Below are 19315 nucleotides of genomic sequence, written 5' to 3' on the forward strand. Positions count from 1 at the left end.
AAAAAGAACAGCCATAAACCTGTTTGATGTACAAATACATATACTCATAGAGGAAAAAAACCTGACAAAATATTTCTCAGTGTATTAGTACTGCGGTGGCATTAGAGATAGCTGCTATATTTTTCACAAGACTTTTTCTTTAAAAATTTTTTTTAATGTTCTTATTTATTTTTGAGAGAGAGAAAGACAGCTTGAACAGGGGAGGGTCAGAGAGAGAGAGGGAGACACAGAATCCAAAGACAGGCTCCAGGCTAGCTGACTCCAAAGAACCCAAAGCGGGCTTGAACCACAAACTGTGAGATCATGACCTGCGCCAAAGTCGGACACTTAACTGACTGAGCCACCCAGGCGCCCCTCACAGGACTTTTTAAGAGTAGTATTAGCTTTATGGAAAAATTAAGAAGGTACAGAGTTCCTGTTTACCCTCCCCCCCACCCCCACAGCGCGCGCGCACACACACAACTTCCCCTATTCCTATCTTACATTAATTTGGTACATTTATTACAATTCATATTTTAATATGATACATTATATTAACTAACCATTGTTTATTCATGTTTCCTTAGCTTTTACCTAATAAGCCTAATAATAATTAGCTTTTACCTAATAATCCTTTTTCTCTTCCACAGTCCCACCCAGGATAACATGTTACATTTAGTTTTCATGTCTCTTTAGGTTCCTATTGGCTGTGACAGTTTCTTATATTTTCTGTATTTTTGATGTCTTTGACAGTCTTGAGGAGTACTGGTATATTTCCCTCTTTTGGAATTTATCTGATATTTATCTCATGATTGTACTGCAGTGTGAGTTTTTGGTAAAGTGCCCACAGAGGTAAAGTGCCAGCCTCATCACATGATATCAAGGGGTACCTACTATCAACATGAATTATCACGTTGATGTTAACCTTGATTACCTGGCTGAAGTAGTTGGTGTTTGTCAGATTTCTTTTGCATTGTAAAGTTCCTTTACCCCCTCTGTTTCATACACTGCTCTTTAGAAGAAAGTCTCCATGCAAAATCTCTACTGAAAGAATCAGAATTATGCCTCACTTCCTTGAGGGTAGAGTGTTTACAAAAATTATTAGGAATTCTTCTGCACAGGAGATTTGTCTTTTCTCCTCAGTTTATTTATGTATTTAATCATGAGGATGAACTCCTGGAGATTTATTTTATCCTTTAGGTTTCAACCCAATACTATATTTTATTGTTCAAATGATTCCAGCTTTGGCTATTAGGAGCTTTTTCACTTGCCTCTTGGACATACCCCATCAACAAGGTTTTGTGTTTGTCTGTTTTTTAAGCATTTCCTTATTTTCTGATACAAGATGCTCTAGGCCTATTGTGTGTTGTCTGTCACAGAGCTAGAATCACTCATTTTCCAAGGAGCCTTGCTTCCTTTCATCGGAGGATAGTATTAAAAACCAAAATCCTGAGCGCTATTGTATTTTTCTCTATTTTTTTTCCTAGTTCTGATCCCCCCTCCTTTTCCCCCTCCTTAAGATCTCTGATAAGCCAAATAGGAATTCTACCATGGAAAATTTAGGTTAGATTTAAATATTAAATATTCAAATTAAATATTTATCATTAAATATTCATTTCCAACTACCTTTTCCTCCCTCCCTTCTTCCCTAGACATCTTTCAGCCAGTGTGACCTTGTGACACAGTGCTGGCCAAAGAGATACTAAATACAAATCTCCTGGGAAGGGCTTTCTTTCCACAATCAAGTCAGAACCTGGAGAGATATATTTTGGGGCCTGTCAGCCTTCTTTCTGTCTGAAAAATGGAATTGACACCTGGATGTTCAGCATGAGTACGAAAGCAAATGCTAGGGAATGCACAGTAGAGAGATAGAAGGGACCTTGTTCTGTGATATCGTTGGTGACCTATATGGTTGAGCCATCCCTGGTTTACCCAGCTCTAGACTTCTTTTTGCCTAAAATAAAATAAATTCTCATGTGTTAACTATTGTCACTTGGTTTTTTGGTAATTGCAGCAGCTGAGCACAAAGTCTTAGCCAATTCAGATATCAATTTGGTTGGCAAAATTACTGTTAATTTACTGAAGAAGTATTTGTTAAGGACCTAACATGTGTAAGGTTTCATAATAGGGGCAAAAGGAGAGGAACTCTGTTGATATCATCCCTGTTCCCACTGGACCTAGGTTTAATAATGATATGCAGAATAGGATAATTACATGGGTAACTATGATTAAAAACAGAATATAGTATACCTTTGTCATTCGCTTGGTCATGATTACTCATCATGTGTCACTTGATCTTACTGCATTCTCTGTATCTGCAAACTTGGCAGTTTAGCCAGTTCCAGGACAGACACCTAAGGGTGGACATCTAGTCCCTTCCTTTTCTCTAACTCTCCACATCCATTTGGTTTCCATTTGGTGACCTGTTTTCTTACCTTGTAAATGTCTTTTATCCTATCTTATTTAATTCCTTTGCTCCTCTACTAGTTCTGATGCTTAGAACCTTCTCACCTGTACAGCATTACAACCCTAGTCCCCATGCCTCCAGTTCGTTCTCCCACACCCTACAGGCAAAGCAGTCTTTCTAAGAGGCAAATGAAACCTTGTTTCTCTTGTCAGTAAAATTATGTGTTGGCTTTGCATTGTTTCAAGTATAAAATTCAAAAAATTTCCTCTTGAAAGTCTTGTAGGATCTCACCCTGCCCGGCTGCCCAGTCTAGTTTTATGGCAGTGTCCCCACACACAAACCCCTCTGCAGGACACACCCCTGGCTTCATTCCAAACATTTAACTAATACTTCTTGGTTTTCTGTGTTCTTGTTTATCTCAGGACATTTCCTCAGCCTGAAATTCTTGCTACTCCCAATGCCTTTTGATCCTTTAGGACAGAGCTGGTCTTTCAGAAGACCTTCCCTAATTCTCACACTATCATTGTCAAGGGTCTCTGGACTCAACCTCTCTTATCACGTAACTGGCTGTTATTTTACCAGCAAAATGGGTGTATTCAGGAATAGCAGAAGAATTGCAATTTGTGATATGGAAGTTATGACAAACTCTAGACAAGTCTGGAGGTCTAAGGAGAGGAATGATATCAACAGAGTTCCTTCAGGGTGCTGACAGTTTCTCAGTGGGGAGTTGTGGTATTTTCTTACTGGCTGAGCTTGTTACTGGACAAGGAGAAAATTTTCCTTTTATGTTGAAGTAACAAAGTAGGCTTCTTCCTGTTTGGAATGCAAAGCGTGTCTCTTTCTGTTGGGTTATAGCTGGTGATGAGTAACAGGACAGGCGAGCTCTTCCTTCCGGCCTCTAGACTCAGTTTTAAATGACGTTTCCTTTATTCAGTTTCACAACTTGAAATACCTCTTGAATTCATATACTTTCCATCAGCCTTACATTTTGTTCTAGAGTGTCATCATTATAACATATTTAAAGGGTCTCTCTGCTTCTGCTTTGGGAACTTGTAAAGTACCTGCTTTATCCAGTATTCGGTGATCTTTTCGAACTCCAGATCTGATCATTATGTCACTATGTTTAAAAATCCTACTCTGGTTGACCAATGAGCTTAGACTACAGACTAAATCCTAACATGACCTGTAGTGTACTGCATGCATTGGTTCCTGTGTGTCTACTTTTCTCGCCTCACTTGTTTTGTTTTGTTTTTTTTAGCTCTTTAAACATGCTCTGCTCCCTCGTATCTCAGGGCCTTTGCACAGGTTTCTCCTGTGTGAAACGTTTATCATGTAGATACCTTCAATTCTCAGCATTTCCTCAGCATATCCCCACCCAGGTCTATCTATAGCAGATTTCTTTGTTATAGGTTTCACTTACTCTGCATAAACTTGTGGAGTTGAGCAAGGTAGAGAGCATATAGTTGTATTTAGTTTTCAAAAATGATTATAGGTCCTATCTTTATTTTTTTTATTTTTTAATGTTTTTTATTTATTTTTGAGAGACAGAGGGAGACGGTGTGATCACGGGAGGGTCAGAGAGAAAGGGAGATACGGAATCCGAACACATGCTCCAGGCTCTGAGCTAGCTGTCAGCACAGAGTCCAAAGCGGGGCTCGAACTCACACTCGTGAGATCATGACCTGAGCTGAAGCTGGATGCTTAACTGACTGAGCCACCCAGGTGCCCCTGTAGCTCCTGTCTTTAAAAGTAGCTTTTCTGCATTTACCCCTCTGGGAAACCTTCATTCCTTGTATACAAACTGCTCATTTTACTCATTCCATTAGATTCTTGTCCTGTATGGACATCTTGATAAATTCCTTAAATAGAGGTCTTGTCAGCACCCTAGATTCTTTGGCTCTAAATCTGTTTTACAGACTAACCATTTTTCTCTCCCAATTTTTAGTTTTGATTGTTTTGTTTGTCAATTTTTGGTACGAAACCCACAGAGAAAGTTAACAGTTGTTTACTTTGTTCAGAAAAGTTCTGAGTAATATAAGCTGCGCTTAAATGGGTACTCTGACAACACTAGGCACATAAGGGACTTTAACAAGAGTGATTCAGGGTGAGTATTCTGCTCCTCACTTCCCTAACCCCCAGACCCAAAACTCACAGTTTGTGTGATTTCATAAACTGCTGACAAATATCCAGAGTTAGTCCCAACTTTAAACATAGACTCAAGTGTGGAAAGAGGCTTTAGAGGCCAGCTCGTTTTAGTCCAGCCACCCCCATGTTCAGCGTTGTTTATTCCTGAGTGTTCTGTACCACGCACATGCAGGGGCTTGTCTTTCATACAGTGAACTCAAACCTGCCTCCTGACAGTTTTCACCCCCGGCTTTAATTCCTAGCACCGTCTGTGGAATGACAACTTGTGTATGTAAGGACAGCTGTCATGTCTTTTCTAGGTAGCTTTTCTCCAGGAAGAATAGCCCCAGTTCCTTACATATCATGGCTTAAAGTTCTTTTATCATCTTCCTTTAATTTATGCAATTTTGATTTTTGAATGTTCTGGAATTTTTACCACTCTGTCTCTTTTCTGTTAGTGTAAATAATAAAGATGATTGCAAATGAGATAAGTTGATAGATTTAATGACAAGTGTAAAGTAATACAAGAACAACTTAGTGTTGTATGAAATACAATTTTGTGTTTAGCTTGCAGATCAGAAAAAGTTATTTATCCAGACGTTTTTGGATTAAATAGGGGTGGAGACAGAGGACATTTGGGCAATAGAAACTGGTATACGGGCTGGTTTATCTGATGAATGACCACTTCCTTCACTTTATGACACCGTTATATTTGCATATCACTATCATTTTCAATCTGTGATTAGCTGCTCAATTTCATAAGTACTGTGTAGCCAGCATTTTCCCACTCAGAACATTAGAGACTGTTCTATTTTGGGAGCTGTAAAGATGTTTATTCCCTTGCTGAAAAACACACATTCTATCATGAATTATAACTTGCAGCAGCCTTACATGTCATTCCTCCTATCTGTGCAAAAGTACAGATTTACCGCTTGCTGCCTGAATTAGGGTTAAAAGTGGTGGTTGCACCTGAACTTCTTCTGAGCTGCAACGCCCTGAGATAACTTGTCAGGGATTTCTAAGGTTTCTCTTTTAACTTTGCCTGTATCTCACTCTGGGAGAAAACCCACACAAATGAGAGAAGACAGATTCATCTTTGGCAATGACACAGAAACTTGTGCTTTTCTGATCCTTTTCCACTCAAGTACTGAATTAATAGCAAATGAAAATTACAAAGTGACTTTTTATAATTGTTTTCAACTAAACTTGAAAAGGAGCATTGTCCAGATGTTTATGGTTTTACCTGAACGTCAACATTTCAAATGGAATTGATCTCTTTCCAAAGGACAACTTTTTCTGGATGGTTTTGGTTTTGAATTTTTTAACAAAAGTTTATTTATTTATTTTGAGAGAGAGAGAGCAAGAGAGCAGGACAGGAGCAGAGAGAGAGGGAGAGAAAGGATCCCAAGCAGGCTCCACATTGTCAGTGCAGAGCCCATGTGGGGGCTTGAACTCATGAACCATGAGATCATGACCTGAGCTGAAGTTGGATGCTTAACTAATTAAGCTACCCAAATCAAGGTGCCCCTTGATTTATTTTTTAAGATTTTATTAAAAAAATTTTTTTTGTTTATTTATTTTTGAGATAGACACAGAGTGTGAGTGGGGGAGGGGCACAGAGAGAGGGAGAAACAGAATCTGAAGCAGGCTCAGAGCCTGATGCAGTGCTTGAACCCACGAACTGTGAGATTATGAGCTGAGCTGAAGTCGGCCACTTAACCGACTGAGCCACTCAGGTGCCCCAAGATTTTATTTTTAATCTCTACACCCAACATGGGGCTCAAACTTGTAACCCTGAGATCAAGTCACATGCCCTACCAACTGAGGCAGCCAGGCACCCCTTGATAATTGTTTTTTAAATACTAAAACTTTGCATGATGTCATCTTGGTGACCAGCTTTGAACAGAAGTTTAAGTATTAATAGCATCTCCTCCAATGATTTAGCTTCTCTTCCTTCTTTCTCAGTCTAATATTTATTGCAAGGTGTAGGACCAGAAAAGGTCCTTATGTAACATAAACAAGTATTTAATTAAGGAGTAATGCCTCTGGTACTGGAGTATGTGAAGTGAAACGGAGGTGTTTAATCAGCCTCAGAAGCTATTTACTGCTTCGTAAACTTCATTGCTCAGTGTCATAAATATTATTACTGTTCTAGGACTTCAGAAAAGCAGTAAAATAGCAAGACTGATTTTTCCCCCTATAGTTAAAGCATGGAATGTTTTCTTCCTAACAGAATTATGTAATGAAGCTAATAGTTGCGAAAAGCATACATACTTGAAATTTTTAACTGAAGTGTCATCAGAAGGGATTTAAAACAAATGAGGGATACGTTGAAAATGAAGCAAGGAGGAAAAGGTTTTATCACTAATAAGGCTGAAGTTATATTGAGGAATAAGTCACATAGTATTGCCATGTATTTATTGAGCACTACTGTGGGGCATGGGCTAATAGATGCTTTCAATACATTATTTTTAATCATCTACTCCCTCTATTACCTCAAACTGCTTATCAGAAGAAAGCCTACGTTACATAGTCACTTTTTTCATATTCATTCTGCTGAATACCCATTAGTATACCTGAGAAGTTAAGCTGTGCTATCTTGCTTCTTAGATTTCTAAGCAGCTAGTATATTCCTAACATTTATTAAGTATTGTGAGGGTTGTAACGATATATGGACCTCGTCTTCCCGCTTCAGAGTTTACCAATTGATAAATATTCCAGCCTTGTACACAAAAATTTTAAAGTACAATCAAAGGGAGCAAGGTTCTTTTTTCCAGTATTTTGTGACTATTGGTGGGACCCCTTCCAAATTATCCCCCTTCTGTTTAGGTAGGGGGTGTACATAAAAGCTAACATTTATTCCGGTTGATGTATGTATGACACAGTTTACAAGGACAACTATGGAAGCAGTTCATAGTCCGGTTGAAATGCTTTGATAGAGAGGAAATTGTGTGCAGTGAGAAACTAGAAGAGGCAGTTAGCATAAGAACCCGTGAAGCAGGAAAGGTTTTACAGAAACATTGTCTTTGGAGCCAAGACAAAACAACAACAACAACAAAACAACAACAACAAAATCTTGTTAATACAGAATCTAAGGGAAGCCTTTTGTTAGGATTCTAATATTTTATTAACCCAAATGTTAAATTTTTTTTTTTGTAAGCTACTATGATTCTGTACATCTTTTATACCAGTGTTGTTTCCAGAAAGACGCTACATTCTTTATGAAAAATGTCAGCAAAAGAAGTTAAAAAGTTTGGAATGTTGATGTTTAAGAAAACTTGCTGATCGTCATGTCCACTTTCCTCACTTTGCACACAAAAGAATCCCAGGCCCAGATAAACTGTGATGTGCTTGATGACAAATACTTGTAAGCATCAGACCTAGTCATAGTTTTGTCTTGTAGCTAAAGCTCTAGTTGAAAAATGCATGAGGTTAGTGATGGTTTAATAATAAAAAATAATTTATATTTCCGTTTATTATTTTTCTTCATTGGTGTTGGGAAAGAAGTGATTAAAGAAATGTGAAGTAATGGAAGTTTCCAAGATGGAATATGGATGATAATTTATTTAGGTAAAGCATGCAGAAACTTTACTTCAGAAAGTTCAGCTTTCTAAAGTGGAGTCACTTAATTTCAGAAGATGTTTATGTACATGCCATCTTTATAATGTATTAAATAGTGTGAAGATAGCAAATTTAATAAAAAGCCCGAGTGTATGAGCTAATAATAGCAATAGAATTTGTAAGCTTGGATTTATTCGTACATTCTTCTTTTAACTGGCCTTTTAACTGAAGTGAAATTGGTGGGAAAAGCATGAAGTTATGGAGAATTTGGAATAGGGATGCCTTTGGTTGACTGTGATTACTATAATGTATTTCAACCTTGAAACTGAGTCCTGGGTGACAAAGGAAGGCAGCTTAGACATACGAAAATGCCAGAGAGACAAAATAACCTTCAGCTAGTCTATAAAAGAATGATTAAGCAGTTCAAAATGTAAATGCCATATTCTATCACACAGCCATTTTTGGGGATTTGAAATGTTCATAACTCTTCTTTTTATGGATCCGAAATGAACTTCTGTTCTGAATGGCATAAGAGTATTTGGGGCCTACTGTCAGCCTTTTTCTAGTTGCTTTACCCAGGAGATAGTGTGTACAAAAGCCAAATAATTTTTGAAGAACAATGTAAATGATGTAAAAGCAAAGGATAAAAGGTATCCTCAGAATTTCCATAGTTACGTCCAATGGAGGGTTTAGACTTGGGAGTATTTAAGAGGTCTTACTGATTACATCACTTACTTCTTTAAACTCTGACTGACTAGTTACCCTTTCTTCAGTTTTCTTAAAATACTTGGAAGAAATCCAAGACGAAAGAGAAAAAATGGCTAAACAAGAATGCGCATGTTGACTTCCATTACAGTTTAGCATATGTACTAATCTTTGCTGGTGAGAATAACCTACAGCATATAGAACATGAAGATATTAGATTAGATTATTTCTAAGTCCTTTCTTGTTCTAAAATTCTAATTAAGACCTTCATCTATTGCATTATTCTAAGTCCTGCCCATTCTCCATTGTATAATGTCCTATCAATCAGAGTAATTTCCAGAAGACCCTATGTTAATTATCTACTCCTTTGTCTTTTAGTGGGCCCTCATTAAATATATAACTGAGTACAAATTCTGGTCCTATCTTTCCTATACTTTTTATGAAATTTTCCCTTTTGGGCAACTTTTTTTATTTAACACCCTTCAGCTCTGCTGTGTGCACTCTAAATTGTTCCATGCCCCTATTAAAATTTTGTCAAGTGACTTAATTTCTCTAGAGTTGTTTCTTCACCCTTATGGGAAGGATAATGGATTTAATGACCCTTATATTTGTTTTGTGATTTCTAACTTACATGTAATTTTTCCATATATTGTCATTTTATCATTATAATAACCTTTTATAGTGATAAGTGCAGGAATTACTATACACATGTACAAATAAGCATCAAGTCCAAGTATGTTAGGTGATTTGTATGACAGTTCTCAAACTTTTTAGTCTCAGAAACCCCATTTAAAAAGTACCCCTCAAAACAAAATGCTTAAGGTGTAGATCTAAGAAAATAAATATACATCTATAGGTGGAAAACAGTAAAACACTGATTTTAAAAAGTCAAAGAAGATCTATATAAATGAGATATTTTGTGTTGATGGATTGGAATACCCAATATTGTTAAAGTCTTGGTTTTCTCCAGTTTAATCTATCGACTCAACACAGTCCCAGTAAGCTATTTTGTGGCTATCATCATACTAATTCTAAAGTTTATAGGGAAACAAAAGACCTAGTAGTGTCAGTGCAATACTGAAAATGAACAAAGGAAATGAACAAAGTTGGAGTACTTACACTACCTGAGATTTCAAGACTTAATGTAAAGGCTACAGTAATCAAGACACAGTGGTGTCGGCAACAGAATAAACACATAAATTTAAAAAATGGAGAGTCCCCACAATAAATAAAATAAATATAATCACAAATATAATCAACTAGTCTTTGACAAAACAGCAAAGACGGTTCAATGGAGAAAGGTTAGACTTTCAATAAATGATGCTGGAACATCTGCAAGAAGCGAACCCGGCATAGACCTTATGATTTACACAACAGTTAACGCAGAATGGATCATTCCCCTAAATTTAAAATACAAAATTCTAATACTTATTGAAGAACATAAAGGAGAAAACTGATACGACTCTTGGGTTTGGCAATGACTTTTAAAATACATTAATAATGTGATCCATGTAAGAAAAAAATGGGTGAAGTTGGGCTTAGTTAAAATTGAAAACTTCTGCTCAATGCATGATACTGTTGAGAGAATGTGAAGACAAGGCACAATTCAGGAGAAAATATTTGCAGAACACATCTGATAAAGAACATGTATCCAAAATATGTAGAGAACTCTTAAAATTCAGCGATAAACAAATCAACTCAATCAAAAAATGAACAAAATATTTGAAGAGACATTTCATCAAAGAAAATATATAGATGGTAAATAATCATAAAAGATGTTCAACATCATAAATCATGAGAGAATTGCAGATGAAAACAATAACAAGATACCATTACATACCTGTTAGAATGGCTAAAATTCTAAACACTGACAAAAGCAAATTCTGGCAAGGATGTGGAGCAACAGTAATTTTCATTCCTTGCTGGTGAGAATGCAAAATAGTACAGCTACTTGCTTCTTACAAAACTAAATGTAGTCTCACCATACTACGGCAAATATATTCCTCCTAAGTATTTACACAACTAATTTGAAAACTTATAACCAAACCTGCATGCAAACATTTATAGTAGCTTTGTTCATAATCTTCCCAAACCAGAAGCAGTCAAGATATCTTTCAGTAGGTGAATGAATAAACTTGGGTACATCCATAAGTGAAATATTATTCGGCGATAAAGAACTATCAAACCATCAAAAGATATATATGAGTCTTAAATGCATTCTGCTGAGTTAAAGGAATCAGTCTGATAATGCTATCTACTATGTAAGTCCCATTATATGACATTCTGGAAAAGGCAAAAATCAGAGTCAGTTAAAAGATCAGTAGTTGCTAAGGGGAGTAACAAGGTAGGAGTAGGTTGATGAGGTGAAGCACAAGGGCTTCTTTAGGGTAGGGAGCTTTTGTATAATACTGTAATGGTATTTGTTAAAACCTGTAGAACTTTGAAGCAGAAAGAGTGGATATTAATATATACTCATTTTAAGAACCTCATTTAGGAGGTCTGGGATCTGAGGGTGGAATGTAGAGTGTGACGAAAGAATGTAAATGGATTACAAATATTTGAAACAATGTCACTGAAGGAGGTGGAGGAATGAGGTACTGATCTAAGTAATTTTGGAAATGAGTAGAATCTGTAAGACTAAACGGCAAAAGAAACCACATATGTAAACATTGTACTCTCATACAGGGAGGCAGGGTATATGGCTTAACAATTCTGAAAGTGCTATACATGTTTCTGCTGTTGTAGTGGGGTTACAGTAAGCAAGGGAAAGAAGCTAGTATGATCCAAGTGATAATGGATTAGAGTTGGAGACATTAGTATGAACTCATGTTTGCTTAATGTAGATATAAGTGATTACATATAAACATGTTTATACATATGTGTATATACATGGGCTAGTAAACACAGTTATATTGCTCTGTCAACTGTGAGGGCCTAGAAGCAATGAAACCCCAGTAGCAATGACCACACCTTGTGCCCAGATCTTGGTTTCTAATATCATTATCCTATAAGAGGAATGAAGGTTTCTCGGGGGAGTGACTGATTCTTGTGCTGGGGCAGGAAATATACAAGGTGAACCCGGAGGATCTTGTAATGCCCCAAACTAACAAAATGCTTTAAACACACACACACACACACACACACACACACACACACACACACACACTAACAGGAGTATGCCAAAGAAACAGAAGAGCTAACTAAAAGATCTCCCAATACACAAAGCTGGAACACTTTGGGCAATAAAATAAGGTAGTATTGGGTTAAACACCAAAATATAAAGAAATATCCATGTGTCCATACTGATATAAACAAATAATTGATGTTGACCCCAGGGGAGAATAGGCAAATCTCCCATGCAGAAGTTCAGTAATTTATGTAGATACTCCACCTACAAGGAAGTGTAACTCCCCACCTCTCAAGTTGAACTGTCAATAGTGACTTTTCTTCAAAGAGTATAATATCATGGAAAAACCTGACAAACAGTGCCTCAAACCAGGTTATCAAGGTCAACACAGTAGTGGTAAGTCACGTTGATAAGTTGTACTCTTCACAGGATAAAAATGATACTTTACCTGTTTTGTTTTCTGGGACATTATCCCAGTCTAATTATGAGAAATCAAATCACAATTCTATAAAATATCTCACCAATAATCCTTCAAACTGTCAAGATCATTGTAGTAGGTTGATTGATGGTATCCACCAAAAGTATGCCCATGTCCTAACCTCTAGAACCTGTGAATGTGATCTTATTTGCAGATGAATTTAAGAATTTTAAGAGATCATCCTGGATTATCTTGGTAGGCTCTTAATTCAGTGACATGTCCCTCATAAAACACAGAAGGGACAGACACAGAAAAGACAGAGGCAGAGATTAGAGTGATATAGCCAGAAGCCAAGGGAATGCCAATGGCCACCAGAAGCTGGAGGAGACAAGGAAGGGTTCTCCCTGAGAGCTTCAGGGAGTGTGGCCCTCCTGAGATTTTGGAGTTTATGACTCCTAAAACTGAAAGAGAATAAATTTCTGGTTTCCAGTATAGTTAACATACCTGAAACTGTGATACCAGTTTCAGGTGTACATTATAGTGATTGAGCGATGCTTTGTATTACTCAGTGCTCATTATGATAACTATGCTTTAATCCCCTTCACCTATTTCGCCCATCCCCATCCCCACCTCTCGTCATGTAACTATCAGTTCTCTACAGTTACAACTCTCCTTTTTGTAGAGTTTCTTTTATTCTTCATTCGTTTTGTTTCTTAAATTCTACATGAGTGAAATCATATGTTATTTGTCTTTCTCTGATGTATTTTGCTTAGCATTATACCCTCTAGATCTATCCATGTTGTTGCAAATGGCAACATCTCATTCTTTTTTATGGCCAGGTAGTATTCCATTGTATATATCTTCTTTAATCATTTATTTGTGGATGGACACTTTGGTTGCTTCCATATCGTGGCTGTTGTAAATAATCCTGCAATAAACATAGCTGTGCATCTATGTTTTTGAATTAGTGTTTTCATTTTTTGGGGGGTAAATACCAGTAGTGGCATTACTGGATCATGTGGTAAATTTGTGTGTGGGGGGTTTTTTTCACTTTATTTTTCATTTTTGTTTATTTTTGAGAGAACACAAGCAGGGAAGGCACAGAGAGGGAGAAAGAGAGCCCCAAGCAGGCTCAACACTGTCAACACAGAGCCCCATGTGGGGCTCGATATCATGAGCTGCGCTGTCATGACCTAAGCTGAAATCAAGACTCGTTTGGACGCTCAACCAACTGAGCCACCTGGGTGCCCCTTTGGGATTTTTTTAAAGACATTAAGTTTGTGTCATTTGTTACATCAGCCACAGTACATGAATACAGTCATGAAAGATAAGGATGGTCTGAGAAACTGTCACAAGCAAGAATAGCTTGACAACGCTTAATTACTAAAGTAGTATATTCTGGGTGGGATTCTCACACAGAAATTGGACATTGGAGGAAAACTGAGGATATCTGAGTAAATTATGAACTTTAGTTAATAAATTTTATTTATATTGTTTCATTAGTTGTGACAAATGAGGGCAGGAGGGAAGAGGAAAAAAAGAGTGACAATGTGTCACAATGATACAAGATGTTAATAAGGGAAACTGGGTGTGGGACACATAGGAACTCTGGAGTTTTATTTTCTAAAACTGTTAGAAAATAAAAGAGGTAGTAAAACAAAAAAAAGGAAAAGATTCCTTTTCTAGGAATAAAATGAACCCAGAATATTCCAACCCCAGAGCAAGTGTTTCCTAACTTTTGCAACTATGTTTTGCGGGAAGTTTGTCTCTTTTACAGGTCTCCTCTGTTCCTTTAACAGTGTGTAGTCAGCCTTGCTGTTCAAGGCAGATAAGCTGTTCGGGAAACAGGTGTTTTCATGTATAGGGAAATCAGAGCAAGTTACACATTCTAAACAAAGTGGCACTTTAACTTTCTTACTGCTTTCTTTCCTCCCTGAATAATTCAGTCCAGAAGTGATAGGATGGAGCTCCAGCTTTGTTCATTTTCTTTGTCCAAGGTGTCTGTGCTAGGAGTCCTTGGAGAAATGACTGATTCTAGGGCTGGGGTAGAGGAAGAATAGGACAAGATGTGCAGGACACATCTTCCTGTTCTAGAAAGTAAGGAATCGCTCAAAGAGGGATTATATCTAAAGGATACAGAAGTGACCTTGAAGGAGCGAGAAGTCACTGGCCAATTTTTGAAGTTTGAACATCAGATAATACTCATTATCAAATTATAGTCCACTGAATAAAATAGAAATTCATGAGTTTGCAGTGACATAATAAGTGAATGGAAAGAAGGAAAGGAAGACTGGAATTAGAAAAATCACAATTTGGGAACCAGTGTAGTTATCCATGGACAATCAGTTATCCATGAAATATCAGTAGATGCCAAAACTAATGGGCTATTTATGTAGTCTTGAAGCCTCTCCTCACAAAATAATCTATTAATTATAAAGCAAATAAAAGGAACTTCACAGTAGGAAACCTGGCAGATTCTAACCCTATTCAGGCCATGAAAGCTAATGCTAATAGTAGTGGAACAAAATAAAATTAAGCACTACCTGATAAAATGCAGTATATATAGTAAGTACATGAGGACCAGGGCATCATTTCTATGATTCATCTACCAAAATCTATAACCTAAATATAATCTTGAGGAAGCAGCAGCGAATCCCAAATTGAGAGACTTTTCTGGAAGATACCTGGCCTATAACTTTCATAATTTTAAACATCATGAAAGTAAAGGAAAAACTTGAGAACTAACTGTTTCAGGGTTAAAGAGACTGCAGAAACATGACATTTAAATGCAACCCATGATACTAGATCTGATCCTTTTGCTACGAAAGACATTATTAGTGAGATGACTGGTGAAACTTAATTAGTGCATGGAGATTACAGGGTATCATTGTTTTTGTTGTTTAAAAAAATTTTTTTTAATGATTTTATTTTGAGAGACAGAGACAGAAAGTGAGTGGGGGAGGGGCAGAAAGAGAGGGAGACATAGAATCAGAAGCAGGCTTCAGGCTCTGAGCTGTCAGCACAAAGTCTGAAGCAGGGCTTGAACCCATGAACTGTGAGATCATGACCTGAGCAAAGTTGGACACTTAACCAACTGAGCCACCCAGGTGCCCCCAGGGTATCATTGTTGATTTGTTGATTTTGACGATTGTATCATGATTATTTGGGAGAATGTATTAAAGGAATTACAAACCTAAGTTTTCAGGGATAATGGGATATAATATCAGCAATTTACTCTCAAATGATTCAGAAAAAATTCTTCATACTATTCTTGAACTTTTCTTTAAGTTTGAAATTAGTTTCAAAATTATCTTTAAAATTTTTAAATAAAAGCCAATATAGGGATGAGAAGATTGAGAGAGAATCTGATCAACTAAAGATTCCCAGACCTTGAGGAAAATTGAATACATTAAAGGGAAATACTAAGATCAAATATTAATGCTAGGAGAAAGAGTTTGTGGAAAGAATTTTTTCAAAATGAAAAAATAACCTTATAAATAGTCTTGGAAATTTTGTATTGAGTGAATTTTGGTATTAATGTTTTCCTAAATAGTCTTGGAAACTTTGTATTGAGTGAATTTTGGTATTAATGTTTTCCTTGGCTTGCCTCATTGCCAAGGGAGTGGAAGTTCAGCTCCCTGCTGGGTCATGCTGGCAGAGTAGGGGAAGAAGGGAATACAAGTGCCAACTGTTACCACTTTGTACAGTCTTGTCCTGCCTAGGTGCTGCCTGGAAGGGTTGACATTTAGCTCCCAGTGGGCTCTGCTAACACCAGAGAAACAGTTTTCAGAGGTATGGAAAGAACTTTGACTGAGGAGAAACTACCAATGATGAGGAAAATGGTGAAATTTTAAGATAGAATTTAGACTACAGCTGTGTCATTCCGCTATCCTAGGCTATGATCCTTGACATCTTAAGGCATATGGTCTCCTTATACTTTTTGAATTAGGAGTTTTAGAAAGGATAATTTTAAAGGACCAGTTAACCCATTGTGTTCCACCCAGCAATTAGTATCTAAGTAAGAAATGTGATAAGGGAGTTATTGGGTCTTCTCAAAGTTGGAATTAACATAGTAAAGACCAGAAGCTGTAGGACTTTTTTTTCATTAATAAATACAGTCAAAGGGCAGATTTATGGTTGTGATCAACCTGAAATAACTGTGTTTATAATTTAAAAATTGTTGAAAATGACTGTTGTCTCTTATGTTGCTGGTTACATATGTAACCATTACTAAACCAACAATACAGCATTGGTCTGTATTAGTCTAGCTTAAAACTGAAGATAGCTAGAATCTCTGACAATTACAATAAATAGTACAGTTGTTAAACTGTTTTTAAAATAGTTGAGTTTTCTTCATTTAAAAGTTGAGAGCCTAAAACATAACAATAAGAAGTAATATCTACCTCTTTGAATACCATGTGATGAAGAGTACCTTAAAATCTTGTTAATACAGTGCTTATGTTCTTTGGATGATGGAAGAATTGATTAAAGTACCTGGGGCGCCTCGGTGGCTCAGTCTATTAAGTGTCTGACTCTTGATTTCATGGTTTCATGGTGTCATGATCTCAGGGTTTGTGGAATTGAGCCCTACCGCTGACTGCACAGAGCTTGCTTGGATTCTCTTTCCCTTCCTCCACCCACCCCCTCTCTCACAAAATAAATAAACTTAAAAAAAAGAATTTGATTAAAGTACATGAATATGTTAGTTTCAATAAGTATTTGATGTGAAATGAATGTTGAATAATCCTAAAAAGATTGAAATATATTGGTGTTAATTTCTCTTTGAGAAGTAAATTCCTTGCCTATATTATTCAATTCCTGTTCTCTACTTAATAGAGAATTTGGGATGTAATGTAAATGAAAAGAACCTGTGTTAATCTTGAATTGAAATCACACAGCAAGGAGGAAACCTAATATTAAGTAACAAAATCAATTTTCATTTTCTTTGCTGCAGTTTAAAAAATGTAGCATACGTTGCATAGTTGCAGTGATCACTGCCCACTTTTAAAAGAGACTTCTGAAATCTATTACCATTTGAAAAACTCTGTTACTAAATCCACTATGCTGCCAGTGGCTGGGGGCGAACTGAGAGTGACTGACATAGTATGACATGGTATATTGCCTAATAGAATTCATAGGAGAAATCCTTTTCAGCTCATAGATTTTTTTAAAATATTGTTAGGTCCTGTGGCTGGCAGAAAAATAGAAAATTCTGTCTATTTTTAGCAGAGTTCCTTCTTTGCAACCAATTTGCTTTTTATTCAAGCGATTTTCTTCAACTCTACCCAATCCAAGATTGGTACATCTGAACTTCTAAGATCTGAAATCTCTGCTTTAGCCCATACAGGTGGCCCATACAGGTTATAGGAAATGAGAGTCATGTCATGTACCGATTTCCTATAGGAGCTGAAATATAGCAAAGTAGGACAGTGTGCAACATAGGAAGAAGAATATGGCAGAGAAATTTTTGTTTTCCAGGGAAAGACTTCTTTATCTCAAGAGGTCAGTCATTAAAGTACCCAAAGGAAAAAAGGCAGCAAGTACTCTTCTGCTAAATTTTCTGCTAGGGTTCTTTGTGATTTTCAGCCAGATGACTTACTTTAAATATTCTGCGATAGTCCCAACTTGTGATTAGGATACTGGTAAACAGAAGTTGTCCAAAACTTCTAAGGACATTTGTATAATCTATCAAATTTTGTTTTTATTTAAAGGCATAGATGAGAAAAAGAGCATAACCTTTAATCATTAAATATGAGTAAATCAGCAAACTATAGGGCTTTAAATTTTTCTTAATTGAAGGACTATTTTTTTAATCATCTAAATTCAATCCATTTGTTTTCCTTACTAATATTAATTACCTGAAACAGCACAGACAGAAAAACAAGGGCCAGGAATACAGGGCATATTTTGGGGGGATATCACCATCAATCTACTACAATTGCTTTATTGCACTTTGTAGATAGCTATGTTTTTTTATAAATAAAAGGTTTGTGACAGCCTCGCATCAAGCAAGTCCATTGGTGCCATTTTTCCAACAGCATTTGCTTACTTCCTGTCTCTGTGTCACATTTTGTTTATTCTTGCAATATTTCAGACCTTTTCACTATTATATTTGTGATGGTGATCTGTGATCAGTGATTACAGCTTGTTGAAACTTCACATAATGGTTAGCCTTTTCTAGCAATTAAGGTATTTTTTGTTTTTAGACATAATGCCATGGCACACTTAATAGGTTACATAGTATCAGGTAAACTTAGCTTCTTTAAAAAAATTTTTTTAGTGTTTATTTATTTTTGAGAGAGAGAGAGAGAGAAAGTGAGCAAGGGAGGGGCAGAGAGAAAGAGGTGGACACAGAATCTGAAGCAGGCTCCAGGCTTTGAGGTGTCAGTACAGAGCCTGACGCAGGACTTGAACTCCCGAACCATGAGATCATGACCTGAGCCAAGTCTGGCGCTTAACCTACTGAACCACCAAGGTGCCCCTAAACCTAGCTTTTTTTATGCACTGGGAAACCAAAAAAATCACTTGACTCACTTTATTGTGATATTTACTGCAGTGGTTGGGAACCAAACCCACATTATTTCCAAAGTTTGTCTGTAATTGAAAATTGGGGTATACTTAGTTTTGTCAGTGCTGTTGGTTATAGTGATACTCACAAATATTTATCTGTTATAATTCACAAAGTATGGATTCTTAGAATCCAATGAACTTTGTAAAGCAGTATCACTGGGACTTTTGAGGTAAAAACGTAGTACACTTCTTTTTTTTCCATTTTATCCTCAGATTTCACATGCCTACAGATTTTATTTTTAAGGTTAAATTTAATTTTTTTGAAACAAGAAGTTTATGTAAATAACAAGTTACTTGAATTGAAGGGAAAACTATCTAGGATTGTGCTCAGGTCATGATCTCATGGTTTGTGAGGTTGAGCCTGGCATCGGGCTCTGCGCTGACAGCATGGAGCCTGCTTGAGATTCTCTCTCTCCTTCTCTCT

The 19315-nt window shown here is 36.7% G+C and overlaps 1 protein-coding gene across 1 annotated transcript in view; it reads left to right on the plus strand.

Annotated features, from left to right (window-relative positions):
• The window catches only part of PEAK1 (pseudopodium enriched atypical kinase 1), a 288632-nt gene that overhangs the window by 75929 nt on the left and 193388 nt on the right, over positions 1-19315 (plus strand). The gene's annotated exons all lie outside the window — the stretch shown is intronic.

This window comes from Suricata suricatta, chromosome 9 (assembly GCF_006229205.1).
Source record: "Suricata suricatta isolate VVHF042 chromosome 9, meerkat_22Aug2017_6uvM2_HiC, whole genome shotgun sequence".
Lineage (NCBI taxonomy): Eukaryota > Metazoa > Chordata > Mammalia > Carnivora > Herpestidae > Suricata > Suricata suricatta.